Genomic DNA, 13424 nt, shown 5'->3' with positions numbered 1-13424 from the left:
AAAAAAAAATCATATTAGTAATCTCGTTTATTGTTGAACAGCGGATGACCGAAACATAATATTAAGTATGATTTAAAAAAAACTAGTTGGATGACCAAAATAAAACCGTAAAAATGGGTGGAGGACAAAATAATAATTTACTATATTTGGATTTCAAGAAAAAACAGAAACCAATAAATTTCCATTATAGGTTTGAAACAAGATTTAATTCTCGAAATAATGTCTTGTTGAGGAGAAACCATTAAATTTGAATTCCTAACTCTATTATAGGCCTTGTAATTTGAGTCTAAGGTTATCCAAATGGACTCGTGTGATAACATAATTAGAGGTGAGTATTTGAATCGAGCTAAAAAATATTAAATTAAACGAATTGACGAGTATTATTTCATAACTTAAATTTTATTTGAAATTTTTTCTAATCGAGTCGAGTTTATGAAATTTGAATCAAGTCAAGTTGAGTTGTTCGAGTTTCTATTTAGATTTAATAATAAATATTTATAATATTATGGTACTATTTGATTATAATTTAAATAATTATATATATATATATATATTCATTTTTTCCCATGTGCATTGTACATATATCATTTAGAATTGAGGGATTCAACTCGAACTTAAAAATTAATCCACTGATTACCAAATTTTGAATTATTTGAATTTTATTTTATAATTCAACTCGAATTTAAAACTTTTTCGAGTCTAATACATCTTATAAAACTACAAATTGAATTAAGTTTTTAACGTCGCAAAATTTTCAAATTAAATCGAGTCTTGCTCACTCTAGACAACATGATGTAAGTATAATTGAACAGATAGTTAAGTTACAGTAAAGGGGCAAAACATGTGTTAAAAGACGTAAAATTTAATAACTTTCACATGCTGATGTTTGAAAAAGCATGGATTGTAAGTTGTAGTCATTAAGCCTATAATTATTTTGTTAAGAATATGAAATTAGTTTTACCTTTTTTAAAAATATTTATTACCAACAAAGCATTAATTAGTTTAGCCATAATCTTATATGATATTAGTTTTCCATTTATTCAAAAGAATCACATTCTTTCAATTTCTCACTATCATTTAAAAGAATCACATTCTCGTAAACTGATTCACAAAGGAACCTAACATTTCCTGGAAAGTGAGCATATTGTCCTTTGTCCTACTAAATAAGAATATCCATAAATAACAGAGAAATTATCTGTTATGTTAAAAGAAAGAAAAAAGGGAGATTTTCCCCCTAAAAATCAAGTAGATAATCTTCATTGAGGTTGCTGGATGCTGCGCTGTGCCGTTATGAAAAGGGAATTGAGAGAGATTCTGGTTAGATAACTAGGAACAGAATAGTATAAAAAGCAAAGCTGCATTGCAAGCAATTAACAATCTCTCTGCGTAATTAATAAATTCCACATCCCTTTGCATTAAACAAACAAACCAGTACTCCAATAAGGTCAACAAAATTTTTAAAACCCCAAAAAAATAACAATGAAAAACTCTTCTCCACTTCTTCATTCTTCTATCCTAAGTGTTCTTTTAACCGAAGTTGGTATTAGAGGTTTATGGGCGGGGGGTTGTTACAGCAGGCCTCCTCGAGTTTAATTCGTTTTCCACGTTCTTTACTTATAAGTAATCTACCCTTCATGCTACTTGTTGAATGATACCATCGATCTTGCGACTCAGAAGCTTACTTTCTGCCTTTCACCACCCTCGTCATGTTCAACCTGGTAAATGCAAAATACAATGCGAATGGCCTTAGTAACCATATTCTATAAATATGTTCAGGATCGCCAGTGATCCCAAAATGAACGTATCATTTACTAGGAGGGGAACTCCATAAAAAAACACCAAAAAAACAGGTGGATCTGGTGTAATAATAATAATATGCTATATACAATGTATGTAAAAAAGTGTATCTCAAGCTACAGAATTTAACGGTAATCATTACTAGCCATGAACCAAAATTACTTGCACTGCTCATATCTGTCTGATTCCAAGTGCACCAGAAATCAACACAATGTTTCTTTCCAGATGTGACAAACGGTCTAATATCATTAGACATCAAAGTCTGCCATATAAATCTTTTTGCACAATGCTTACAAGAAAGTTCTCAAGCTACATATAGATAGAATCACCATTATTTAAAAAGAAAAAAGGGAAGGGGGGAGGGGGCTTTTCACTTAATTGATATTAATGATGTTAGACTATCACATGAATAAAATACAGTCTAAAAAAATCATGGATATCTACATATAAAAATGAAAGAATACATATATGATTGCAGAAAACAGAGTTGGATATAGACAAGGATTCTTACCTCAACATGGATCCTTGGTTTCTTTTTCAACTTTTTACCAAACTCATCTTTCTCGGACTTATCATGGGCAGACTTAGGCTTACTTCTCACTCTCTTTTCTTCAATTGCATTTTCTTCTTCATCATCATCATCATTAGCTAACTCATCTGTATAAAAATTTCAACCATAGCAGAAATGAATATGCAGAATTTCTTATTCAGGCACATGGTATGCAATTGGTGTGATAATATTGTCACAAAAATGTAGCTCATACCATTTCAAAAGACAATAGCTAAGATAGGAAAAAAGCAAACATGGTGTAATAAACATTCATTTTTAATATTATGCATGCAATATCACATCATGTACAAGTACTGAGAACACAGACAAGAGTCATACCATCACCAATGTGATAATCCTTCATACCCAAATCTTCTATGTCATCTTCCTCTTCAAGTTCAAAGTTGCCCTCAACGTATTCAACTTCAGATTCCTGCTTATTCCCAGAAAACAAGCAGTGAGAAAGGAAAGGGAAAAGAAACTCAGGTCCCATACAACAATATGTAGCATAACACAAACCTCTTCATTTTCATCCTCAGCCTGCAGTTCATCTGTGTCAAGAGTTTGGAGGAATTTATTGAAGGGGAGGTTGTATATGCCATCATAAATTCCATTTTCAAGCCTTGCAAGCAACTCTTTCTCAATTGCCTGTGGAGGTATTAGTTAAAACCAATTTGGAGATGCTAAAACATCAGGATAAGCAATTAAGCAGATTATAACCTTATCCAGAACTGCAGCCTTTTCAGCCTTTTCCTCCCTTCTATCCCTCTCTTCTTCTCCTTTCTGGGTGTAGTCATGATCTTCTCCCTATGGGAAAATATAAAAGTGATAACAGCTAATAATGATAAAAAGAAATCCAGCACAAACAAATAAATGACAATTAAAATAAGTTTTGGTATTAAGGCCAAAATAGTCACTGTTGACTATATCATGGGTTAGAGTTGAACTCGGCCATTTTACTTCAATGTCATTAAATCTTGCCACTATACTTCCAAGTAGTTGATATTTTAACACAAAAAATGACAGAATCAATGAAAATCGGTCATTTACATTAAGGGGATATCCAATTCCATTTTTTTTCTCCCAAAACCAAAGAAAATAATAGAATTGTAGCAAAACTATATATTGAACCATGGAATAGTGGCAAAATTGGCCGTCGTCACTTAATTTTTTAAGAAAGGTACAAAACTCCCACTAAAACCCACAAAGTTCAGCCCAATGCAAAGTACGGCAAACAAATAAACAAGATATGATGAATGGAAATGAAGTTTAGGAAGGAAGCTTTCAGCAAGCACCTTAGGTAAATTCCAAGGAAATAAAGTTCTCTTCTATGACTTTCATCTATTAAATTCCAGACAAACATCAAAACCAATATATAAATAAAAGTGAAAGCATATGGGAACCTTGTTTTCAAGGCAAGTTTCCTCATGCGGATACGCATCTGGGTCATTTTTGTGAGACGCTGCTTTATTTTGTGAACAAGGAGCTTAGGCCAGTACATCTTAATGACAAGAGAAAAAAAAAAGCATGTTTAGCAACAGAGAAGCAAAGTTAAGAGAAAAGGATTATGAATTAGTAGAAATGTAAAACATGAGAAGAGATGGAATACCAGATGCTTGTCAATAATTTCAAGTGCCTTCTCATAATTTCTGGGTAATTTCACTCTTTCCCATAAATCATTGGGTTTATGAGCTCTTTCTATAGTCTTCATATATAAATAAAAGACCCCTGCATAAGAGCACGACAGAAAAATCCATTCAAGTTAATCACGCTCAAATTCAAATATACAGCAATCAGACTACCCAGTCAGGCAGACACTCTCATTCTCTAGCAATCAATCATTCAGCCAAATCGCAAAAATCACGATGCTTCATTTTAATTGTGATAACTGATGAAATAGATATATTTTAATGAATTTAACACATTGTATGTATCTGACGGAACAGAGACTAACGCAGCAAAAATGCATTACCATTAATATAACCTAACCCAGTAAAATCCTCTTCTCGTTTCCCTAATTTTCTGAGAGATACAATTAATAAAGAAGGATGAGTTACCATCATGGTCACGGATAGTGGCATAGCGACTATTTGCAAGAGGGCAGGAACTACGATTGCAGATCCCAGTTACGTTATAAGGGTTTCTACAGAATATACCAGTAGAGATTCTGCAAAGAAAAAAAACATTAAAAAAGATGGTACCCATATCAAAGCTCAAAAAAAGATTAAAGAGAAAATAGAGGGGAGAATTATACTTGGACATGAAACTGCAGTGTTTGTGTCTTATTACTTGCCATATCACTCGTCGTGCTGCATCTCTTTTCTTTAATGTCCTGAGTTAAAAAAGAGCAACAATAGAGAAGGCGGATGAGGGCTGATTCAAAGAGAGGAAGAGGCTGGGACACAGAGGCGGCAGGCTTACTGAAGAGAGCTGAGAATAGGTCGGGTAAAAGAAATTTTATTTCTATTTTTTGGATAAACTACACTGATGGTCACTTTTATTTTAATTTTCTTCTACTTTTATCTATTAAACTTTTAAAAATTATATTGTAATAATTTATGATCAATTATTTCATAAAATAATGACCCAGGCATTAATTTTTGTTACATTGATGACGTAGTATTAGGGATAGGCACAGGATCCGAATCTGACAGGTTTCGACCCGACTCGACCCAATTGGGTTGGATTTTTTTAAAAAAATCGAATTAGGGTCGAATTTTTTAGAGGTTGTGTTCGGGTCGGGTCGGGTTCGAGTTCGAGTTCGGGTTGTGTGGTGTTGGATAAGATTGACTATGGAGGGACTGAAATGGGAGGAAAGACTGATGAATTGAATGGTGGCCAGGAAATATTGTACATTACTGTTCACGGTACTGTTAATACAATATAATACTATTCATACTATATAGTACTGTTCATGAAAACGTATTTTTTCAAATTTGTTATAATGAAACATAATTCAACAATATATGATTATATTTTATTAATACAAGTTCAAATGTTCTGTTATTTTATATAAATATTGTTTTAAAAAGTCAATGTGATATCTCAGACTCGTATCCGGGTCGGGTGCGGGTTGGGGTGTTACAATACCAATAAGGCACATTTAGAGGGAACATTGGCTGATGAAAGTTGAACACTTTTGTAAAGTGATAGGGTGGAGGAAGATGTGAAATCAGGATCTAAGTTTAAGGGTGAGGAGTCAAGAGAGGATGTAATGGCTACTAATTATCAAGAACAAAAGGTGCTGGAATCTGCTGATACTTCAGCTGGCATGATTTTCAAGCTTCAAGATGACAAAGTCATTGAAACTGTGAATGACAAGTCAGCTAATGTTGATATGGGAGATATGGGAACAGAGAGTAGGGAAGTAAAAGGTGCCACATCTGATTTTGATTCACTGGATGGTGGGGATGAAAATGAAAAAGCAGGTGACACTTCTGCTGCGGAGGAGGTGGAGGATAACATGAATGGTGAAGCAAAAGATTCATCAGTTGCAAGGGACATAAAGCGTAATGGTGAGATTGATGAACTGAAAAATACGATGTCTGAGGCTCTGAGCTAAGTAAACCTGTGGAAGGGACAGTTGATTCTGCATCCGGAAACTTATCTTATACGGAAAAGTCCACAAGTGAGAGGAATGAGCAGATTCAGGTTGGTAAAACTGATATGAGAACAGAGCTTCATGATGGTTTTCGATCTTGGCTTCCTGATGAAATGGCTCAAGATATTCATTTTTTGACCGAAAAATCTGAAAAGAAAGCAGAGAAAGATCGTCAAGATAAGCAAAGCACCAGAGTGACTCTAGAGCAGGAAGTGCAACATGCTCCAGGATCTTCTCTGTCTTCCAAAACTGAAGAGTTTAGGATGTGTCTAGAGAACGTGAAATTCTACCAGCTCCAGTATCGTCAACACCTGTTAAATGTACAAATCCTGCTACCCCTTCTCATCCTGCTGGCCTTGGGCGTGCTGCTCCGCTATTGGACCCTGCACCCAGGGTGGTGCAGCAGCCTCGTGGAAATGGAAGTGTCTCTCAGGCACATTCACAACAAATGAAGATCCTGGTAATGTTGAGGCTGAGGAGAGTGATGAGACACGTGAAAAGCTACAGTTGATTAGGGTTAAGTTTTGCGGCTTGCAAATCGGCTTGGGCAGACTCCCCATAATGTTGTTGTGGCACAGGTTCTGTACAGTCTTGGATTAGCTGAGCAGCTTTGGGGGAGAAATGGGGGCCGTGTCTGTGTCTTCAGCTTTGGCCTTGCAAGTGCTATGGCAGAACAGCTTGAGGCCGCTGGAAATGAACCTCTGGATTTCTCCTGTACAATTATGGTGCTTGGGAAGACAGGAGTTGGTAAAAGTGCTACTATCAATTCAATATTTGATGAAGTCAAGTTTGGTACCGATGCTTTCCAGACAGGTACAAAGAACGTTCAGGATGTTGTGGGCACAGTACATGGTATTAAGGTCCGTGTAATTGATACACCAGGCCTTCTTCCTTCCTGGTCTGACCAATGCCAGAATGAGAAGATCCTTCACTCTGTTAAAAGTTTCATTAAGAAAACACCTCCAGATATTGTATTGTACCTTGATAGGTTGGACATGCAAACCAGGGATTTTGGTGATATGCCCCTCTTGCGTACCATCACTGAGATCTTTGGTCCATCTATATGGTTTAATGCAATTGTAGTTTTGACTCATGCAGCTTCTGCTCCACCTGATGGTCCAAATGGTACTGCTTTAGTTATGACATGTTTGTCACTCAACGTTCTCATGTTGTCCAGCAGGCTATTCGTCAGGCAGCTGGGGATATGCGGCTCATGAATCCTGTTTCGTTAGTGGAGAATCACTCTGCATGTAGAACAAATAGGGCAGGTCAGAGAGTATTACCTAATGGGCAGGTCTGGAAGCCTCATTTGTTGTTTCTTTCCTTTGCATCAAAAATTCTGGCCGAAGCAAATACACTTTTGAAGTTGCAAGATACTCCTACAAGAAAGCCTTTTGCTACTCGAACAAGAGCACCTCCTTTACCTTTCCTTCTTTCATCACTTCTTCAATCAAGACCACAAGTTAACCTGCCTGAAGAGCAGTATGGTGATGAGGATGGATTAGATGATGATTTGGATGAATCCTCAGACTCTGAGGAAGAACCGGAATATGATGAGTTGCCACCTTTGAAGCAGTTGACTAAAGCACAAATAGCAAAGCTTAGTAAAGCTCAGAAGAAGGCATATTTTGATGAGTTAGAATATAGGGAAAACTTCTTATGAAAAAGCAACTGAAGGAAGAGAAACAGCGGCGAAAGATGATGAAGAAAATGGCTGCTGCAGCTAAGGATCTGCCAAGTGAGTATGGTGAAAATGCAGAAGAAGAAAAACAGTGGTGCTTCTTCTGTTCCGGCTCCCATGCCAGATTTAGCGTTGCCTGCTTCTTTTGATTCTGATAATTCTACTCATCGCTATCGTTCCCTTCATTCATCCAACCCATGGCTTGTGAGGCCTGTTCTAGATACTCATGGTTGGGATCATGATGTAGGTTACGAAGGTATTAATGTGGAAAGACTGCTTGTTGGTAAAGATAAACTTCCTATTTCATTTTCTGGCCAGATTACCAAGGACAAAAGGGATGCCAATGTCCAAATGGAATTGACAAGTTCTTTAAAATTTAAAGCATGGGGAAGGTAAAGCAACTTCAGTGGGTTTTTATATGCAGACTGTTGGAAAGGACTTAGCCTATACACTGCGCAGCGATACCAGGTTTAGTAATCTCAAGAAGAATAAGGCTACAGCAGGAATCTCGGTTACTCTCTTGGGTGATGCACTGTCGGCTGGTGTGAAAGTTGAAGACAAATTGATTTCTAATAAGCAGTTCCAGGTAGTCATGACTGGAGGTGCTATGACTGGTCGTGGTGATCTTGCTTATGGGGGCAGCCTGGAAGCCCAATTGAGGGATAAAGATTACCCCCTGGGTCGCTCCTTGTCTACTCTTGGTCTATCTATAATGGATTGGCATGGAGATCTTGCCATCGGATGCAATATACAGTCACAAGTGCCCATCTACAAACCTAATATCTCGTGCCAATCTGAATAACAAAGGTGTCGGACAAGTCAGTTTGTGACTATACAGCTACAGCTTGCTTTGATTGCTCTCCTTCCACTACTGAAAAAGCTATTTGATTTTCATCATCAAATGCAATATGGACAATAATGAGAATTAGGATGCTAAAAGAAGCAATTGCTTTGACCCCAATATTCTACCAATTTTTCAAAACCAGTAATAAATAATTACTTTATGGAACGTTTGATTCACGGAATGTAAGATTACCGGCGGTAATAGGATTACCGGAATATAACATTACCTAATGTTGCAAATTATTGTGTTTGGTTCGTTTAGCAGGAATGTAAGATTACAGTGTTTGGTTAAAGGAATAAAAGATTATTAGGATGTATATTTACCAAATTGTCATTATTATATATTTGTTTTTTAACAAGTTGAATTATACTATAATTTTACTATAATTAATTTATATATTTCTTTAAAAATTTTAAATTCATAAAATTTATATAATTTTTTTTACAAAATTGAAAAGATAATATGTTTAATGAAATGGTAAAATTTTATTTTAACCCCTGGACTTCATATAAAATTCTAATTATGGACCTTTTTTGTAAATCTAAAATAGTTTAAGGATAAATTTACAATTTAACCTTCGTAGAATTTTTTTATTCAACGACATAAGAATTGTATTTTGAAAAAAAAAATTAAGGGCATTTTAGTCCAAAATACCGATAATATAACAATACCTAAGGGAATGGAAGAATCACATTCCCGGTAATAAGTGAATAAATGTTCAAATGTTAAAGATGACATTATTAAGAGAAATGATCATGAACCGTGAATATAAACCTTACAAAATTCAAACATCAAAGTTAAAAAATACTTGAAATCAGTGTAAAAAGCAAAGATATGGGGATAGAAAGTGGGATTCTATGTCATCTAAGCCACATCATGAGATCCTCATCCTCACGAATAAAAAGGCCCCTCTAAGCACCAAAATAAATAAAAATGAAGAATCATTGCATGGCTAAATCAAAGTATCGATCAGCCTATTGTTCCTTTGCTTGCATCTCTATTTTCTTTCCTCCTCTTGGAAGTCTTCAACTGTTGAGGAGAATGTCGTCTGGTTCGAGATCATTCATTTCGAAGGGTCTCACGATTCGTTTCAAATGATCTCGGACCAGGCTTCATTCCCCCTAACTTGAGATATCTCGTGAATCCAATCCCATATTAAGGACAGGAGAAGAGGGTCGTGAATGCATGGATTAACCAGACGATTAGAGGGTTGAAACCCTGATATTCCTTTTCTTTTTGTTGCATTGATGAAAATCTTAGGTCAGTAGCTGCTGTTCTTGTTAGTGTTTTCAAGCTTTTAAGCACTGAAATGTCAGATTAGTTTTGATCCATTTTTTCATAATGCGTTTTTTGCTTACTGGAAGCAAATTTGAGGGATTGTTCTTGAATTTTCCCTGGAATCTTTGCTATTGATATGATGTTCTTAAGAAGAATGCCTGCAGATATATGTGTGTATGTGTATTCACCATATTCCCAAAGAATTTTGGATTTTCAAGTGATAATAAGCATTGGGTAAAGTACTCCAAAGGTCACTGGATTATGCTTGAACGATCTTTTAGTCATTAAACTTTCAAAAGTTATAAAATGATCACTATATCAAACTATTACAAAATAATCATCAGAATGTTACAAATAATCATTAAATTTATCGAATTATTATAAAATTATCATTAAATTTATCCAATTGTTGTAAAATGGTCATTGAACTCTCTTAAGCCTTTTCTCTATTTGTTAATTCATCGGGAAAACAATAATTCGAATCGAGTTCAATCATATCGTGCGAAAACATGTCTAAAAAAAGAAATTAAAGAAGAAAAAAGCTATGTTTGATCTTTTTGCAGTTGATTTTCTTTTTTGTGTTCTAAATTAGCTTTGCTTGTGGAGAGTTGCAAAGAATATAAGGTTAGGAGGAGCTTTAACTTTACTAGTTGCATGAGAGGGAGATATTCCCCTATCAAAGTAAAGCTTTCAATTTACTCCTTTTTTTCACCTTATGACTGCCCCATTAATCATAACCCTTCCCTCACCTTTTTAATGTATAATTTATAAGATAATATATATCGAACAATTTAAAAATAAATTTATCGTTAAAAATCAAATTAATTATTTTTTAAAATAAAAAGTATAAACAAATTGTAATAATATAAGAAATGACATCATATGGAGAAACCTAATTGTAATAATAATTAAGAGTGGTCAAAAGACATGAGAGACATCTTGAGTATGCATTACAACAAAAGTGATTCCTACGCTCCATAAAGTCATATTACCTTTATTTTATTTTATTTTCAAAATTAAAGATGAGGTTTTTAAATATAATTTGAATTTATCGATTGGTCTCGATTGTAAAGAAAATATTGTTTTTATTAGAGGATCTGAATTCGAATAGTTACGTTTGTAGTGTGTGCGTATTGTCAATAGTTAAAAAGATTCTTAACAAGTGTTACATTGTATTCACCCTGTATTATTAAAATAAGGATACACAGTCAATTAGGGTTGTTAACGAGTTTAGTTAAGTTCGAATATTGTTATGCTCGATTCGACTCGAAAAGTTCAAAGTTGATCTCGACTCAAAAGCTCATGAGCTTAAATTTGACAAACTCGACTTGAATTCAAAATAAAAATTGAAGCTCGACCCGAGCTCGAAAAAACTTGAACTAGAAACGTTCTCAGACTTAGCTCGATTGAAACTCAAACTCGAACACAAACTTGAACCTTAAGTACATGAAAATCTTATTTTGCATTAAAAATACAACATATAAACGTTATATTATTTATAATTTAATTTAAACATTGAAAGTTCAATATACTATTTTTCGAGTTGCTCGTGAGTTTTCCAAGTCGGATATTAAGTAGTTTGCTTTGATTCGTTAAGAATTCAAGTCGAATTCACTCAATTTAAATTTAACTGAACTTTAATCAAATCAAACTCGAATAACTCGTTGCTATTTGCATGATATATTTACGGCCCTACTTTCAACATTATATTTTCTTGAGGTTCATACATTAGATTGAAAGCCCATTTGAATAAATCAAGTAAATTTGATCAACAGAATTGGGCCCTAAAATGGTTAGACGAGATACCCTTCCGGCTGAGGTCACCGATCAAACTGTCCCACGTATGGACGTATAATTAGGGATGTATTTTTGATTCGGACTTGACGAGTTCTAATTTAAATCGATTTTATTTTTTATTTAAAAAAATAGGTTCGATTTAAGGTGCATGTTTTTATATGAAAATTCAAGTTTGATTTCGGATGAAATTCAGGTGGAACAAAAACCTAATCCGACCTATTGTTATTCCTAAAGATAACTAAAAAAATTCTAAATCAAAATTTATAAAAACAATTAATCAATTAAAACGAATTATCTATTGTTTTATATATGCTAAATACCTGAATTTAGTAAGCTAATGAAATAAAATTATAAAAGTAAAAATAGATAAATAATTCAATATATGATTTGGATATACATAAATAAAATAGATTGAAATATAAAAAATATAAATTCAAATTCATTATCCATATACCAAATATTACGAATAATATAAAAGTAAAAAATAATAATATCCAATTCCATATCCTAGTGGATAAAATCTCTTATATATATATATACACACACATATGAATCAAGGAGGCTGCAGTCACGGTTGTAGGATGTAAATAATTGAGTTTAAACAATAATATTATATTTGTGTTTATTATTTATTTTTAAAGATATTATAATCATTTTTTGTTCATTTAAATTTTTAATGTCACATTTATATTTTTTGTTTATTATTTATTTTAAAATATTTATATTCAATTCATTTAGTGTTCCAAACATGTTCCATCCGCACCCTTTCCTATACTTTAATTCACAAGTCAAAGAAAAATGGTGGAATTACAACTTTAATTCTTAATTCTCTTAGGTTTCACAGTTTGAGCTCCAAAATTCACCTAGTGTTCAGCTTAGTCCCTTCACCAATATTTAAAATGTGAAAAATAAAAGGAAAAAGAATGGGTAAACGAGCTTGTTTCTGAATGTAAACGAATCAAATATTTGTGTTCATTCGTTTATTAAATTAACATAAAAATTTTGTTCATATTTATTTATTTATCTTAATAAACAAACATTTTACGAATGATTCATCGAACTTTCTGTTCATTTCCCTAGACAGTCGTCTCCTGAATGTCATCTATTGTCGCCGTTGAAAATTTTATAACTTCGACACTCCTAGAATTTTATAAAGTCAATCATGCTTTCGGACGGACTATTTGTTAATGATTATAATATAAGGGATTAATATACTTATTTTCCGAGTATATGAATCAAAATGTAATCTGATAACTTTTATGATAGTTTTACCCTGTTATGTGTTTATTTTGGTCACTTGGGATGTCATTATATACTTATCAACGTGGCATACCTGTACCTCATGCTGCAGAATCCTTCAAAAAGCTTGGAATCCACCTTCATTTCCATCAAACCTGTTGCAACTTGCAGTTCCAAACAAGATTGCTGATCCATGGCCATGGCGGCACCCACTTTAGCTTCAAAACAATTTCTTCTCTTCTTTAATTAGCATTTCTTCGTTTCCTGTGCACGTTATATAAATAAGCTGCCAAAGGGATTATATTTATCGTCGGTCGCCATAGATCATGCTTCTTTCTTCTCAGCTTTGGTTTTTTTCCTGTAATTTTATTCTTCTTCTTTCTGCATCTGCATTCATCAGAATTTTCATATGATTTTATCGTTTCTTATTTGCTATGATTTACTGTTTCTTTTTCTGTTTAGCAGTTGATTTATGTGGTGAAGCTGCAGTAAGAACATCTGTATTATGTTACTAGAATTGGGATATGATGCCTAAGTTTCATGATATTGAAATATTCGAATATGTGTAGGATATGGATACAAAATGTTATGTTTCCTACATCTTCATCATCTCTTCTTCAATAGAATGGAATTGGAT

The 13424-nt window shown here is 33.9% G+C and overlaps 2 pseudogenes; one reads left to right on the top strand and one right to left on the bottom strand.

The window, feature by feature from the left end:
* Positions 1–1484: 1484 nt before the first annotated feature.
* On the bottom strand, positions 1485–4684 carry LOC120178450 (annotated as a pseudogene).
* Positions 4685–5438: 754 nt separating this feature from the next.
* LOC120178460 lies at positions 5439–8548 on the top strand (annotated as a pseudogene).
* Positions 8549–13424: the final 4876 nt, after the last annotated feature.

Source organism: Hibiscus syriacus, unplaced genomic scaffold (genome assembly GCF_006381635.1).
Source record: "Hibiscus syriacus cultivar Baekdansim isolate YM2019G1 unplaced genomic scaffold, ASM638163v2 tig00112350_pilon, whole genome shotgun sequence".
Lineage (NCBI taxonomy): Eukaryota > Viridiplantae > Streptophyta > Magnoliopsida > Malvales > Malvaceae > Hibiscus > Hibiscus syriacus.
This window is presented reverse-complemented; position numbering and strand designations above follow the sequence as displayed.